The 16,970-nt window shown below is 45.1% G+C and overlaps 1 protein-coding gene across 2 annotated transcripts in view; it reads left to right on the top strand.

Moving 5' to 3' along the window:
• Positions 1-16,970, top strand: part of LOC143819658 (cytosolic beta-glucosidase-like) — a 92,340-nt gene that overhangs the window by 15,111 nt on the left and 60,259 nt on the right. Inside the window, exon 1 of one of the 2 annotated variants that reach the window (XM_077301547.1) lies at positions 10,592-10,864. The exons of the other annotated variant lie outside the window; for it this stretch is intronic. The gene's annotated coding sequence lies outside the window, so the exon portion shown is untranslated. Of the gene's footprint in view, positions 1-10,591; positions 10,865-16,970 lie in introns of those variants that run through there. 2 annotated transcript variants of the gene reach the window in all.

Here is a 16,970-nt window from a genome sequence, read left to right as displayed (position 1 = left end):
GGCCGCAAAGGCCACGGTACCGGGCCTCTGCCAGCCATGCCTGCCTTCCCCCGCCGGCTGCAAGAAGGAAGGGAAGAGGCTGGCGCAGCCGCCGGCATGGCGGTGATGCTAATGCGCATGCACAACAGTTGCTGCGCATGCACGTTAGCTCCACCTGGTGGTGAAAACACGCATGCGCGGCAATTTCGCGTGCACGTTTTTGCAGCACCCGGGCCGTCGGCTCTTCCCTCACTCCGGAGGCGGTCCCTGACCTGAGAAAGGTTGGGGACTGCTACCTTAGGGTACACCTGCTTTACCTGTTACAGCTGCATGGATGCAGAGACCAGGACACTGGGAGTTCATTTCAGCTCTTTAGTGTGACCCCAGCCAATAAAGGTACTCTGATTCTGAATCTGTGACCCCAGCATGATGGTACCAAGTGGCAAAAACTGAACTGAAGAAACCTGCCACAAATCCCAACTTATAAACAAAAGCCCCACAATAGATCTTCCCGCCAGTGCACGCTATCACTTTAAACTGATTGGATCCAGGATCCGGGATCTAGCTGCCATTGGTCAATTGTAGTGCAGGTTGATGACCCTGCCTTGGACCTCAAGCTTGGTCCTCGGCAGAACTACACACACAACATTGCTGACAATGAGATTTGCTATAGGGTGGTGTAGAATAGAGACTTGCTCTATTTTGCGCACACCGAAGACCTCTCCAATTAAGCCTTTACAAGCGCAGCGTTTAATTTAGATCTCGTAAAACATTATTGCATGTTAATTAAATACCACTGCAAATTAAATAAATACCAACTGCATATTACAACGTCATACACGGATTACCGAAAGCCACAACGTAGGTTTCTTGCCCCTTTTATAGGAACAGCTCTATTAACCTGGATGTTTAATAATCAATATTCAAATAACACATATTAGTTGTCTTATTAAATCAAGATTAGTTGCACAGAGGGGAGCACTAATTTGAAAGGTTACTTTCCCCCTGTAGATCTGATCTTTCTGTAACATCTTTTACTCATTAAAATTGGTGTTAAAGACTCTTGTAAATTTGTTTCATGTGTCATTTAGGGTGTAGCAGTTATCACACATCGTGAATATCTGCAAAGAAAAATCACGTTTCCCCAGTACGAATGAGCTTGGCATCTTGTATTAAATAACATTTCATTTGATAATAAACTTATTACCTTTTTGAAAGGTTGTTCAAGGGTTGGCATTCACCCCCCTGGCTCAATAAATATTGGCCTGCTTTAGAGGGAGGCATATTTTGAAGCTGGGGGGGGGGGGAGAAATAAAATGGAACGTGCAGCTGAAGAAGAGACATACCCCAACGTGATTCTTCCAGCTTCTCTGTCGACTTGAAAACTGCGAGAAACTGCTAGATCTACAGCGCTGCTCGTAAGGTGGGCTATTTGGATCTATTCAGTGGGACTTAGTGAATCACTTATGAAATTGAGGGCAGGGGAGGTTTCCAAAAGAGCGGTGTAGAGGAGAACAAAGCAAGCAAATCTGGGTCCCCTTTGGGGACAAAGACAGGGTGTAAAGAAGGTAAATAAATAGCTGGCTACCTGACAGATAGCTTAAGAGCCAGCTTGGTGTAGTGGTTAAAGAGCGGCAGCCTGTAATCTGGAGAACCGGGTTTGATTCCCCATTCCTCCAAATGCAGCTGGCAGAGTGATCTTGGGATAGTCACAGTTCTTCTAGAGCTCTTCTTGCAGAGCAGTTCTCTCAAAACTCTCAGCCCCACCTACTTTGCAGGCTGTCTATTGTGGAGAAGGAAGGTAATTGCAAGATGTTTTGAGACACCTTTGGTTAGTGAAAAGCAGGGTACAAAAGCTTCTCCTCCTCCTCCTTCTTCCCCAGTCCCTTTGGATGCCTCCATGTATACTTACACTGCAATCTATCCTGAGTTACATCATAACAAGGCCACTTTCTTCAATGGATTTAGGAGGGTGTAACTCTGCTTATAGAATAGGATAGTGATAGGATAGTGCTAGAGCAGGCTTTCTCATAGGCTTTTGTGGAATCCATGACTCTGGAAGGGCTTCCCAAATGGGTGGGAGTTAATTAATTTTAAAAATATTTTTTAAAATGTGTTAAACATTTATTTTTATGTATTTATTATTGTATTTATATACCACCCACCCCGAAGGCTCAGGTGATATTTACTGGGTGATTTGGCCATTTATGGGCATGCTGACCCCCCAAATGGCCAGTGATGGACCTGGAAGTGGGTGGGAAGGGGAGGGACCCCAAGTGGGCGTGTACACACCTATGCTTCCCAACCATATTCTGTACAATCGCAGCACTTCTGGGGTTTCTCGAAGCCTGAAGAATGTTTCAAGAATTTCTCATCAGAGGGGGTGGGGAGAGACTGCTATAGTGGCTTGTGCTGAGTCCGGCATATTGTATTCTCCCTTTTGCTTCTGCTTGTGCAGAATTGTGTGCAACCAACCTCTGGGCACTAAAATCTAGAGGTTGGGAAGTGTTAGGTGATGCATGAGCAGAACTGTGCTTCCACTTGTACATCATTGGAGCCAAACCACAGAAGGAGAAGTTTTAGCAAGCTACCAGAACTGAGGCGTCGTCTTGGAGTTGGCTGAAGCAGTGGCTGTCCGGGAATGAGATGCAGAATTAGTGCTTTCACCACCGGCGTGTGAACCTGCTTGCTTCCAGTGTACTGCCAATTTTCAAATATTACAAGACCCCATAAGTCCTCAGTAATCTCTTATCCAGAGCTCTGTAGCACCGCCCTGGAAATGCTCCGGAGAGTGGCGAGCACATGACTGTGGTTATCCAGTTACATTCAAGGCAAGCATCGACTGGTTGGTGGTATTGTAAATACTGCTTTCGTGGGTAATAAAGCATTGACAATAAGCTATGCTCTACTTGGTAGGAGGTCAGTAGAGATAAGATGATCATGCAACGAGCAGAACACGGTCTGGGTTAGCAAACCTTGTTTTAGCAGCATTTAATAACAGAGAAATGCCTAAACAACGAAGCATTCTGCCTGTCAGCAAAACAGTCCTTGGCATTTAGCCATCAGTAGAAGTGTGGGCACATCAGTAGCAACATATCACAAATCTGCCAAGCTTCTTTGATGTATTAAATATAGTCTGTGACCTAGGCCTTGTGGGTATCTTTCAGGTGATTAACTTTGGTTTTTGGTGCATTTTGAGAATGATTTTTTTTTTTTTTTGGTTTACGGGAGTGGTGTTGTGTATCCACATTCCAAGATACCTTACGGGCAGCTCTGGCTGTTAAAGGTACCCTGTTCCTCTGTAAGCCGTTGGCTCACCAAAATGAAACATTTTGGCCTCGTATTGAAACGAGGATAAGATAGGTACCAGTTCCAAAACTGAAGGGCTTTCCCCCATTTTCAGTGCCCTTGCTTGTAAGTTCCTGTTGCTTTGAGGCACAGGAGGAGTGGGGGAATCTGTTCTGTGTATGTTTTCCTCCCTCTGGTATTCAACATGATATTACATCACGTTATGTCGAGCATATCTCCCCACTGCAGATTTTTATGCTAGACATAAAGTGATGTAATACTGAATCGACCATTGGAGGGAGCAAAATACATGCAGAACAGGAAAAACCCAAAGAAACAGGAACTTACAAGCAAAGAAAAAGAGAATGCTGGAAAACTCGAAGAGAGGAAAGTCTGATTTATACCGAAAAGTTTCTGGACTGATCCAGAGTGGTTCTTATGTTTTTATAAGAAGCTGTGCTCAGCTTCTATGCCCTGTTGGTGGCCGTCCAGAGGAACTGGTTGGCCACTGTGTGAGACAGGATTCTGGACTAGATAGTCTATTGGTCTGATCCAGCAGGGCTCTTCTGATGTTCTTATGAAGGCCTCAGCCTCTTTGCCCTGTTGTTGGCCCTCCAGAGGAACTGGTTGGCCTCTGCATGAGGAAAGATGCTGGACATGATGGACTATTGGTCTGATCCAGCAGGGCTCTTCTGATGTTCTTATGAAGGCCTCAGCCTCTGTGCCCTGTTGTTGGCCTTCTAAAGGAACTGATCGGCCATTGTGTGAGACAGGATGCTGGACTAGATGGATCCTCACTGATACGATCCAGCTGGGCTCTGCTTATGTTCTTATGAATCTTTGTCTTGTCGGTGGCACTTCAGAGGAACTGGTTGACCACTGTGAGACAGGATGCTGGACTAGATGGACAATTGCCCTGATTCGGCAGGGCTCTTCTTTTTATGTTCTTACAACCAGCCCTAAAGAGCTTTATGGCACTGTGGGGATTCCACTTAACTGTCCCCAGCCCAAGGCCAACTCTCTAATCCCTAGACAAGAGATTCCCAAAATGGTTCCCACTGACACCTTTTCTGTCATCCACTAAGACTTTTTAGAAAGTGGGCAAAGTCAGAGGGAGCCGTTGGCAGGGCTTCTGCTCGGTCACTGGAGATCTGACTGGCTGGGCAGACTGGGTAGCGGTTGACTCCATAGCATAGGGGTGTGTACAGTGTGACTGACAAATAAGCTGTGAGTATGTAAGAAGATACTTTTATTAATACATCCATTTTAAAAAAGACTTCCTGTGAAACAGAGCTTCTGCCAGAAATGTTAAAGAGTTACTGTTAGAGGTACACATAACATCCCCCCTGACCCTTTCTGGTTGGGTCCACCTCCTGGGGCAGCCGTTTTGTGGTTGAATACCAAAGGTGCCCGCAAACTCAAAAAGGCCGTGGACATGGTATCTGTGTCATAAGGTTGTCCTCTCAGTGTCCCCTTCAGAATATTTATTTATTTATGGTTTTATTTATATCCCGCTACACCCACATCGTGGCTCATGGTGGGTCATAATCATCTTACAAATCTCATCCCATGAAAGCATTAAATCCAACCCCAATGAAAACCTGATTAAATCCATCCCAAGCAGCAACTAGACTCCCACCCCCTTGCTCACAAACTTGTTACCACAGCTCCGGAGGGATGCCAAGGGAGCCTGGTATTCCGGCTAACTCAGTTTCGGTTTAATTTCTGTGAAAGAACACCTGCATAAGTTTATGGTTGGGGGTCACCACAACATGAGGAACTGTATTAAAGGGTCGCGGCATTAGGAAGGTTGAGTACCACTGCTCCACAGTCAAAAGGTCGAGAAAGGCTAGTCTAGGAGTTACTGGCAATATTGTGGTAGGATTGAACCTTTGAGAAATGAGCAATGAAAGAGTTGTAAGCAACCTTTGAGTCCTGTTTGCAGATCTGTTTGGCACCAAGCAGTGTAGGAAGAATTGTATTCTGAAACTTTTGTCCTGGGGCCTCTGTGTTTGTGTGTGTGTGTGTGTGGGGGAGACATTTTTATTAAGTTTCCCATTTCTTGCATTTAAAAAAAGACGTATAACTTTTTGATCTGCCTTATGTACTATCTTTTAACTTGGCATTTTTAACCCCTTTTTATCATAGCTGCACTGTGCTCTGGTTATGGTCATGTAGACCCCAATCCCCCAGTTGGCCAATGATGGGCCTGGAGGGGGTAGGAAGAGGAGGGGCCCGGGTGGGCATGCACACAGCTGTGGTTCCCAACCCTGTTCTTCACAATCACACCACTTCTGGGGTTTCTTGAACCTTAAGAACGTTCCAGGGGTTTCTGAATGGTAAAAAAGTTGAGAAAGGCTGACTTAAAGGCTGCTTACTGCCTTGGAGAGAATTTGACCCATGTTTTGATTGTCACTTTAATTGAGGGCAATTCAGAGGGCCAGCAGAATGGAGCTGTTCCACCAGGCCTATGATTTGACTCCATATATATTTCTGAAACAACCTTATCAACTTTTATTTCATAGGGCTGCCAGCTCTGGGATGGAATTACCTGGAGATTTTAAGGGTGGGGTTTGGGGAAGAAGCGACTTCTTGCACCTGTATTTTAGAGCAGTGGTCCCCAACCTTTTTATCACCGGGGACCACTCAACGCTTGACAATTTTACTGAGGCCCGGTGGGGGGGGGGGGTGTAGAGTTTACTCCTCTACTCTCAACCACTGCCCTAATGGTCTCTGATCGCTATGGTAATGTTTAAACATCCCTTCAAAATAAGATACAGACACGCCACAACAATGAACATAAGGAACATTTTATTTTCATGGAAATTTTAACTCATGACAATGACACATCAATGGGAATCCTGAGCTTGTTTCTCTGCAACGAGATAGTCCCATCTGGGAGTGATGGGAGACAATGACACCCGAAGTGTGTTGTAAAGGGCCAGGGGGGATGAAGTAAAGGGCTGGGGCGGTGGGGGGAGAAGGCGTCTTTCGCAGCCCACCTCCAATTAGTCGACGGACCACCTGTGGTCCGCAGCCCACAGGTTGGGGATCGCTATTTTAGAGTATTATGTGGGGATCTTGTTGTTTTATTATGTTTTACGAGATATATATTGATTTGTAAACCGCCACGAGCCAGCTATGCTGGGCATGGCGGTATAAAAAGGCAATGAATAAATAAAATAAATAAAGGGATATAATGCCATGGAATCCATCCTTGAGAGCAGTCATTTTGTCCAAGGGAACTGGTCTTGGCTGTCTGAAGAACAGTTGTAATAGAAAGAAAATGCCAGGTGCCACCTGGAAGCTGGCAATTAAGGTTGTGCGATTTGGCCACCAAAGTGGCCATTCCTGCTTGTTACAGCTGCGCCGCGCTGCGGCACAGGCAGAGGAGGAATGCGCCGGTGCGCTGGTTGATGCACACACGCAGGCGCAGAGTTCTGTTCCTGCATGTGTGCGCCCGCCGCCATGCCGATACCCGCGCCTCTCCCCCAACCACGCCACGGCACTGACTGCTACGGGCAGGAACAGCTGCTTCAGCGGCCGAATCGCACAACCCTACTGGCAACCTGTTAGGGTCATCCTAAGTTGAACGCAGCTTGCCATTCCTTAGCATGCACCCCTTGTAAACCTGGCGCTGTGATGTAATCAAGTACTCCAATACTGTTTTGCTGTCTGGATTTGAGGAATTTGTGTTCTGGGATATGGAGCAACACTTTCAGCATTATTTAGGGAATGCTTTTGCTGGAAAACAAAGCCTGCCGTGCCTCTTTTAGCTGCCATGGGGCAGGATGTCCAGCTTTGCGGCGAACAAGATAAGCAAAAGGACGGAAGCAGATATCGGTTGCCTGCCTCCGGCTCCGCTTCCACTTGATGCTTTCTCCAGGGAAGCATTCCAAAAGAACTTCAGATGCTCCGGCCCCTTCCAAGACGCCTTTGTAATCCGTTTTACGAGCTGGCTGCTAATGGATTTCTTGCGTCAGTTCAGAGGTAGCCGTTTTAGCAACCTTTATCAACCGGCTGCTAATGGATTTTATTTACCTCTCCGTACAAAAGCCTCTTGCGTCCCGCTAGCAAAACAGAGTTGAACTGTTTTTTTTCAGGTAAACTGCTTTCTTCCGTTTTCAAACTTTCTTTGCACTTCTTGGCGTTCAGTTCTGGAGGCCTCACTTCAAAAAGGACGTGGACCAAATGGAGAGGGTGCAGAGGAGAGCAAGGAGGAGGATGGGGCCTGGGGACCAAGCCCTGTGAGGAAAGGCTGAAGGACTTGGGAAGGTTCAGCCTGGAGAAGAGGAAGTTGAGAGGGGACAGGATTGCTGTCTTAAGTATTTTAAAAGTTATCACTTAGATGAGGGCAGGGAAAGGTTCCTGTTGGCAGCAGAGGAGAGGACACAGAGTAATGGCTTCAAACTCTCTGTAGAATGATACCGACTACATGTAAGGAAAACTTTTTTACAGTCCGAGTATTCAGCAGTGGAATCGGCTGCCTAAGGAGGTGGTGACCTCTTCCTCACTGGTGATCTTCAAACAGCAGCTTAGTGGAAGGAATATAAATAATCTTCGGTATGCTGCTGACAGGACCCTCCTGTCAGAAACTATGGAAAGCCTAGAACAGCTGATTACAAAAGTCAATGAAGTACCTTATTTGCCGGCGTATAAGACGACTGGGCATATAAGACGACCCCCCAACATTTCCATTCAAAATACAGTACTATGGGCAGCTATGTCTATCCCAACTGAAGTGCACCCGGTGTAAAGGACGACCCCCCCCCACACTTGGAGGCATGTTTTTCAGGGGGGAAAAGTAGTCTTATACGCCAGCAAATACTGTAAGCAAGAAATTTGGCCTTTTCTTACACACTAAAAAGACAAAAATAATGACCACTGCAAAAAACAGACGTGCTGCAATAAGAACTGAATGGTAAAGAGATCGAATGCGACTAAGAATTCATTCTTCTTGGATCATATATTGATGTGAGTGGCAGTTGCCGTATGGAAATACAACGTCAAATCGCTCTGGGTTGCTCAGCAATTATGAATTTAAACCGAACATGGAAAAGCAAGCACCTGAGCCTGACTCCCAAATGTAGCTTAGTCAGATCTATCATCTGAATAGCCACTTATGGCTGTGAAAGTTGGACGATTAAAAAATCGGGCAGGAGAAGAATTGGTTTGTTTGAACTTTGGTGCTGGAGAAGACTTCTGTGGGTTCCATGGACGGCAAAAGTCACAAACAAGGAAATACTACAGCGCATAAAGCCTGATCTATCACCGGTAGGCAAAATCACGAAACTCCGGCTGACTTACTTTGGCCATATCATGCGACCCAACTCAGTGGAGAAAGCAATTATGCTAGATCAGTGGAAAAAGGAAACCAGGAGGCTGAGGGAGGTGGTGCAGAATTGGGGATTATGGCGACAGTTGTGCCAGGGGATCTCCAAGAGTTGGACATGACTGAGCGGCTGACAAGAAGAAAAACAACAATCAGCAGCTGGACAGATACATATCACGTGTACTCTAGGTCAGGCATTCTCAACCAGGGTTTTATTTTTGTCTCAGATGGTTGTCCTGTTGCACCTTTGGGCCCCTTTCTTCTTGTGGCCACTGAGATCCGGCAGAGACTTTGTGCCTCGTCCCTCTTCATCAGATAATCCCAGAAAACTGCAAAAGGTGCTTCCAGCACTTTGAAAACTAAACTAAAACCTTCTTTAGCAAACAGTGTGGAGCTGACTTGAGGATACCGTTTTTGGCCGTGGGTTGAAGGCTAGTGGGATTTGAGGGGCCAGTATGATGTGGCTAAGAGTGGTGGACTCTAATTTGGAGAAACAGGTTTGATTTCCCATTCCTCCTCCACCTGCAGCCAGCTGGGTGACCTTAGGCTAATTACAGTTTTCTTAGCTTTCTCAGCCTCACCTCCCTCACAAGGTATCTGTTGCAGGGAGAGGAAGGGAAAGGTGTTTGTAAGTCATTTTTGCACTCCATCAGATGGTGAAAATGGGTTATAAAAAACCCAGCTTCGTCTCTAGTCCTGCCCCATGAAATGCAAACTGTCATGGTGCAAGTGTTTAGCACAGCAGGCAAAATGGAACCTCATAAAGAAATATGTCTTCCATTTCTTGGTTGTTTCCCCCCCTCGCCCCTAAAAATTGAAGTGGTTGAAGTTCTTCTCGGTAAGAACTCCATTTATAATATGCTTTTAACTTTTGGTCTAATCCGTTTCACGCTTGATTTAAGGTGTTAATGTAGAGCTAAATCCTTCCCTGTGTGGTAACTCTTAATTTAGACAAAATTTAGACAAAAATAATAAAGATCCTCGTGAGCTTGTGGTCTTTGCCTGAGAAGAGGGCACCTCCTTAGTTAGGGGGTTTTCCTTTCCATTTGTCTTTCTAGATTTTGGATTCTCTCTGGTCTTGTTGTGGAGGTGAGGAGGTGTAGTTTGTAATATTGACCCCAGAAGCTAAATATATATATTTGATGATTTTTTTTGTAAGAAAACTCACCTACTGAGTATTCACTAAGAAGTGAAGTGCTTACTTAGCAATTCTGAAGGAATACCTCAGAAGAATTCCCTCTTTTTCTTCATGCAAATCCTATTCAAATCACTTCTTCAGCAACGAAAGAGCATTAGGCAGAGCCCTCTGTTCCGATAAATGTACCTTTAAAAGTAGATGCCCTCGTTATTTAAAAAGTAAAGCCCCAGAGCAAAAGGCGTGCAGTTGCCAGCAGCTTTCGTTAAATCTAAAATTAGCCGGGCTGATTAAATGGATTTTGCATAACCTTAACTATTAATCCCACATATTGGGACCTTTTTTTTTTTTTTTTTTTTTTTTGCGTTGAAAATCCTAGCACACTAATAATATGAGGAAGTCACTTCTGAGTATGATTTTAAGCCTCTGCATATTGGCTAATAGTGACGCCATCTTTCTAACAATAGCAAACGGTGTCCAGGTACGTAGTTGGCCAACAAATGGCATGCTAAATTCCAAGGGGGGAATGGTGTTTGTCAAGAACTTACCATTTTAACCCATCTGGGGAAAGGGAACTCTCTATTTTTTAAAAAAATTAACCACAAAGAGTTGGATCCAAAATTGAGATGGAATTTCCCTGCTGTTGGTGGAAAGCGGATGATGATATCTACTGATTCTTGCCTCCCACTTTGTTTCCACACTGCAGGGGTTTCCCAGTGCTGTTCCCGCAGCTCCCTACCTACAAAGTGTTTTTAGAAAGTGGGAGGAGCCATGTGGGGTTCTTGCCCAACTGGGCTTCTGATTGGCCATTGGAGATCTGATTGGCTGTGCAGTATAAAATGATGTTGTTTCAGTTGCAACTGCCCCCGCAGCTTTGGTTTCATTTCTTCTCCCTCATTTTTCTGGTATATGTTTTAGATTATCTCTCTTGTTTTCCACACTTGGAGGTGCTGGGGATTGCACCTGGAGCCTTCTGCATGCCAAACAGATTCTCTACCGCTGAGCCACAACCCCTCCCTATTTCCTTCTTACTGGACTAATAGGATACGGGGCCTGGGACTGGTCCTGCTTGGGGGGATTGAAGAGCCCATGCATTGACCTCCATCCGACCCTGACATTTTCAGGCACAGGTACGTATCATCTCCAGCTCAGGTGTTCGCTACCCTTCAGGGAGCATTGTGGGGGTACAACCTGATCTCTTCATATCCCACTTGCCAGTCTGAGGCTGCATGGGAGCTGTGACTCTGTGTCATATGTGAAGTGGTAATCTGGTTACAATGGAAGATTGTCCATCACAATGTAACTATGATGGCAAAATAGAACTTCCACGTTTGGGGGGGTAATGGACCCCTGAAATATCTGTTCTTGAAGGGGAGGCAAGAACACAGGTAGGTTTTGGCTTCTGTACCTGCTCTTACAGACTTTCCAATAGTATTTAGAAAGGCCCCGGGGACTATGGGGAAACATGTTGAAACAGATGTGAGTCTTGAACGCCATCCGGCGCTTATGTCTGTATATCAAGATATCTCATCAAGTTTCATTTGTCTGAATCAGCATTCGTTGTGGCAGTAAAGACAGTGCAAATCAAGCAGTGGTTGTTTGCTTCTCCCCTCCGCCCCAAAAATCTCATGAACAGTTGTAAATGGATTTGAGGGATTAACTGGTCTCTTATTTTATTCTTTCTTTGAGGGGGAAAAATATCAAAATGGCCAGCTGTTACAGAGAGACAGCAATTATGGATCCCTACTACTTCAGTTTTGCCCTCCAGAATTCTTGAAGAAATCAATTAGTAGGCAAATTATTAATTAATTGAGCACTTAGTGTTCTGACTTTTAAAAATATCAATTAGCGCTTTTGCCCTCCATGTACAGAGCATTACCTCATTAATTGTCTTAAACATCACTTTATCAGCAATAAGCTGACAGTTTTATTCATACACACACATGCACACACAAAATTGATCAGTTCTACTCTCTGAAATCCTTCAGCACCATCGATCATGTCAAGTTCTGTGGAATAATTGGCTGGTTAAATTGGGTTTTTGGAAGCTAATGATTCCGTGGTTTCTGGGTCAGTTCAGTAAAGAATTGAACTTTGGTGGACCAGAATTTTCTGTTTTCCCCCCACTCCCTCTCAGATTGTAGTCTTGAGGATATTGTCTTTCTAGCTTTTGTTTTCTTTCCTGCCACCCGTAACTTATCAGCACATAGACATTACAGGACGCGTTTATATATCACTGAAATAGTAGAGCTTAGGTAAAATTGTAGAACACAGTCCATTTATTCAAGTAGAGTCATCTGCTATTTCCAGACCTGGGATTTATCTCAATCCTCTAGATCAGGGGTAGTCAACCTGTGGTCCTCCAGATGTTAATGGACTACAATTCCCATGAGCCCCTGCCATACTGGCAGGGGCTCATGGGAATTGTAGTCCATTAACATCTGGAGGACCACAGGTTGACTACCCCTGATCTAGATCAGTGGTTCTGAATCTGGGGGTCGGGACCTCTTTGGGGCTTGAACGACCCTTTCACAGGGTTAGCGGCAGGGCAAGCAGCTTGGCCAGGGGCGCACTATCTACACAACAGCCTTGTGGGGTAGATTGAGGTGGAGCGTTTGTCTGTCTGGAGGAGCGGAAAAGAGCGAGATTTGCATGGTGGGACAAGAAGTAGAACTGAACTGAGAAACCCCAGGGGAAAAAAACAATTTATATCCAATCATGAACTATGGATCTTCTCTCCATTGGTCAGTTTTGGTTTAATTTCTGTGAAAGAAGACTTGCATAATGTTATGGTTGGGGGTCACCACAACATGAGGAACTGTATTAAAAGGTCGCGGCATTAGGAAGGTTGAGAACGACTGCTCTAGGTGGCCTGGGATCCACTAACGCTGTGACAATACAGTCACGTGATGGGAAAAGAGGGGCAGGACAATGACCTCACTGACGTTAAGGTCACGTCTGTGAGTGGCAGGCAAGAAATGGAGGAAGTGAAACACAGGCTGATCACCATGCGGCATGCTGTTGCGAGGATTGAGACAGTGAGGTAGAAATGACGAGCGGATGGAAGCAGACAAGGGAAAAACCTTGTGGCTCAGTAAATCCTGCATGTTTCCGAGGAATTCGTTTCGACTGCGGTAATGTAGTCTTATATTTTAACTGGAGGTTAATATTAAGTCTAGCAAGACTCTTTTCCATTACTCCAAAGACTTTGAGTTCTGCCAGAAATTATTTTGGTCATTTGCAATTAATATACAGCTGAGAAAGTCCAACTAAACTAGTTAATATGTAGGATGTTAGTCTTGGTTGTGTTTGATGGTTACTATTAAAGATACTGAAGATACTTCTGGTTTGAGCTGGCTGACTTTTCCGTTACATAATAATGATTGTTCAGCAGATATTCTATGACTAAAGGTAAAGGTAAAGGTATCCACTGTGCAAGCACTAGGTCATGTCTGACCCTTGGGGTGACGCCCTCTAGTGTTTTCTTGGCAGACTCAATACAGGGTGGTTTGCCAGGGCCTTCCTCAGTCATTACCGTTTACCCCCCAGCAAGCTGGGTACTCATTTTACCGACATCGGAAGGATGGAAGGCTGAGTCAACCTTGAGCTGGCTGCTGGGATTGAACTCCCAGCCTCATGGGCAGAGCTTTCAGACTGCATGTCTGCTGCCTTACCACTCTGCGCCACAAGAGGCTCTTATTCTATGACTAGACCACAGCTAAATTGAGCAGGAAGCTGCTTATCAAAACTCAGAGCTAAGCAGAATGGAAGATGTTTTTTATAGGATAACTTTAAGGAATGTTTGAGAGTTGGATGATACAGGCCTTGCAGCACATAATTTCAACATTGCACCCCCATTTGGGGGTCATTTTTTAGGTTTTAGGGGCTTTTACCCCTTAATATCTGAAAGACTCTTTTTTGGAGGGAGTGAGGGGTTAAAATTAACTAAGAAGCAAATTTTCACTAATCCTCCCTTTAACTTCAGATATGCTGAAATCCCTAAAGGCATGACCTTGTGGACTGGGTGGTGAGGTGGGAGCCGAGAATTGGGGTGAGGAATTATGTTCCTTATGGTGCACATCCCTTCCTGGATCTTTCCCCGGTTTTCCTCCAAAAGAAGACCCCATCAACTGCCCATCAGCACTTTCCCCTCAGTGGCGATGCATACTGTTCTCAGCCCATTTTGTGGAGCTTCGTTCTTTTCTCTGAATGTCATAACTGATAATTTCCTGCATCCCCGGGGAATCCGTGTATTTTCTGAAACAACTCCCTCGTCTATTTCTGTTTCATGGGGTGGTTCTATTTCACTGCCCTACTAATAGTGATGGGAGCGTGAAATTTGCTAGAAGGCAGGTGTATATAACCTGTGCGAGTTAGAACCCATAATGAATTTAGCAATATTTGCTGATTTGCATATGTGAATTCATATAGCCGACTGTGTTGATGCTAAGAACTAAAATTAGCCATAGCGGATCAGACCAGTGGTCCATAAAATCCCATATGTTGCTCTTGCCGGTAGTCAGATCTGGGAGGGTTTTATGGAAACCTTGTACCAAGAGTCGCTTTGCAAATGTTTAGGAGCGGTGTCCTTCTAACAGTTGGCGTGCTTGTGCAGTTTCATTGGATACTGTTTTGGGTGCACCGCATCAGTCTTGCACGCATTCAGGTTTGCATTCACGCTAACAATTGTCCCCCACCCCTCCATGCATCACAGATTCGGCAGTCAAAACACCCACAGTGGCAGCATCATTTTAATTAAATCAAATGGGCATGTTGACAGTCACCTGGTTCGCACATTACAGTTCTCTGTATGAGTGCGCCCCAAGTAACAGTTCAAACGGCTTGTGTTTGAGTGGGAGGGGAGAGGTTATGTGGGAGGTTTTGGAAAAACCTGACATCCAAACTCTTCTGGGAATTTTTCTGGGTGTATCTCTGGCTATCTCCAGATTACAATTATAGGCATATTTTGGGGCATTTCCCGACATACATGTCAAGAAAGGGTTTTGGGGAAGTAATCCGAGACGCGTGTCTGAATGCTTGAGGACTGAGCCGTTGAGTTTAAAGTTGTTGGTATGGCCGGTTATTTGAAGCTGAGGCCATAACTTCAAGTTGTGACATTTAGTAGGAAATTACCGAGGGCCCGGTTTGGATGTAGGAAATATTTAACAGGCCTGTGGGTATAATAAAAAATTTACTACGGTTGGAGATAAACATTTCATTTTTTCAAAATGTTGCTTAAAGCAATGTTTAGTCTGTGAACTAAATCCAGTTGCTGTCGACAGGACTCGCTCCCAAGTAAGCCTGTTTAGGATTTGCCGTCTTAAACAGCAATATTTCAATGGCATTTTTAAAGCTACACTCTGGATCTGAAACATTCCTGGACATGCCTGTAGGGGCTCTCAGATGATTCACTGCATTCTTGAGTGTGGGGACTAAGCAGTGATTCCCCACTGTGGTTTGTACTCATGTGTTTCCTGCTGTTCATCTGTTCCTTCTTCCGAACTCATATTCTCCTAAAGCAACTTTTTTCAACCTTTTGACCATGGAGGAGCCCCTGAAATAACTGTTCAGACTTCGAGGAGCCCCGGAAGTGATGTCAGCAGGCCACGCCTCCCTGCCATGCCATTAGTTACATGTGACCAGAAGTGACACCACCACCTGTGTTAACAGGCATTCATGGGGAGGACTGGGAAGGGGGGAGAGGACACAGTTTAAGGCGAGAGTAGCCCTCCTCCTGACACAGAAACACAAGAGAACTCACACTCAGGAGGGGGGAGGCAGAGCAATGGAAGCAGCCAGTGCCCTAGCTTGTGACCGAGTCCATGAATACAGGAGGGGAAATGCTGCAGACCCCCTCCATAGCACCCCCATACCCCTGGGGGTCCATAGACCCTTGTTTGGGAATCCCTGCCCTAAAGAAAAGGGCCAGTCCTGGTTATGTTCTATCACACTATAATAAAAGATCCCAGAAGATCCCAGAAGGCATCACCTCGATGTTTGCATGGAACACTCATTCAGAACTAGTATTCTTGGCTTAGAACTTTCCAGCATTTTGTAATAGTTTCTCTGTGGCAGCCATTTTGTGATCCCTCCTGCTCCTTCCCCTTATGGCAGCCATCTTGGGGTGACACCCAGTACTCTTTCTCAGATATCCAATAGGGACTGCAGAATCAGCAAATTTGGGAATGCCTAGTCTGAGGGCATACTAATTTATAGTGTGATGAGGGAAGCCATTGTGAAGTCACTGAATATGGGTGAACATGGAAAAAGATCAAGTTGTATCTGAATTCCTGAGTTTTTGCCACCCAGAGGTGGGAGAAGAAGAGACACTGTGTGGGCAGGAGAGAGTGGTACTGAATGATGGAACCTTTGGTTCAGAATGGTTTCAGTCATTCTATATTTGATTCTATTTCTGACAGTTCAGGATTGTAGGCAGGCTCCAGTCGAGTCCAAAGAACCTGTTCTGAACTTATTTTAGTCTAAGAAAATAATTGTTTTTTGGGGGGGAGGGTTAAGGGGTCTGCTAAGATCTATGGACTATAATCTGGAGAGCCAAGGTTTGATTCCCTACTCCTGAAGCCTGCCAGTTGTCTTTGGGCTAGTCACAGTTCTCTCAGAACTCGCTCAGCCCCACCTGCCTCACAAGGTGCCTGTTGAGGGGAGAGAAAGAGAAAGGCGATGGTAAGCTACTCCAAGCCTTCTTAAGTTAGAGAAAAGCAGGGCATAAAAACCTACTCTTCTTCTTAAATCCTCTCTTGTGTACCAGTTTTCAAATGTATGTCCGAGGAACTAATCCAGCCGTATAAGAACTGCAGACTTTATAACACAGCAGTACTGAGGGACACATATATCTTGGGCTTGTTCTGGGCCTCTGGCCAAGGCTGGATGCCGTAAACTATGTGGGGAAAATGCATTGTTTGATATTAATACACATCCCTGGAGTCCTTTCAAATATCTTTAGAAAGCTGTGTGGATCATATAAAGGTGGCTAGTACAGGCTTCATTTGTTTTTTTGTGGGGCTTACGCCAGAGAGCTTCCCAACGGATTGGGTCTCTAGTCTTCACAGCAATCTTAAAAAAAAAAAAAAACAACCACCCTGCTTGAACAAATGAAGGCTTCTAATTTCTACTGTGGAAACAATGGTATTGGAATTGGAAAGAGTGCATTTCAAGGCTCCCTTGTCTTTTTGTGAAGTATAGAATACGATGGACTGGAAATACCAATTTGTCTAAGGC

This window comes from Paroedura picta, chromosome 10, assembly GCF_049243985.1.
Source record: "Paroedura picta isolate Pp20150507F chromosome 10, Ppicta_v3.0, whole genome shotgun sequence".
NCBI lineage: Eukaryota > Metazoa > Chordata > Lepidosauria > Squamata > Gekkonidae > Paroedura > Paroedura picta.
Note: the sequence above shows the minus strand (reverse complement) of the source record. Positions and strands in the feature narration are given on the sequence as shown.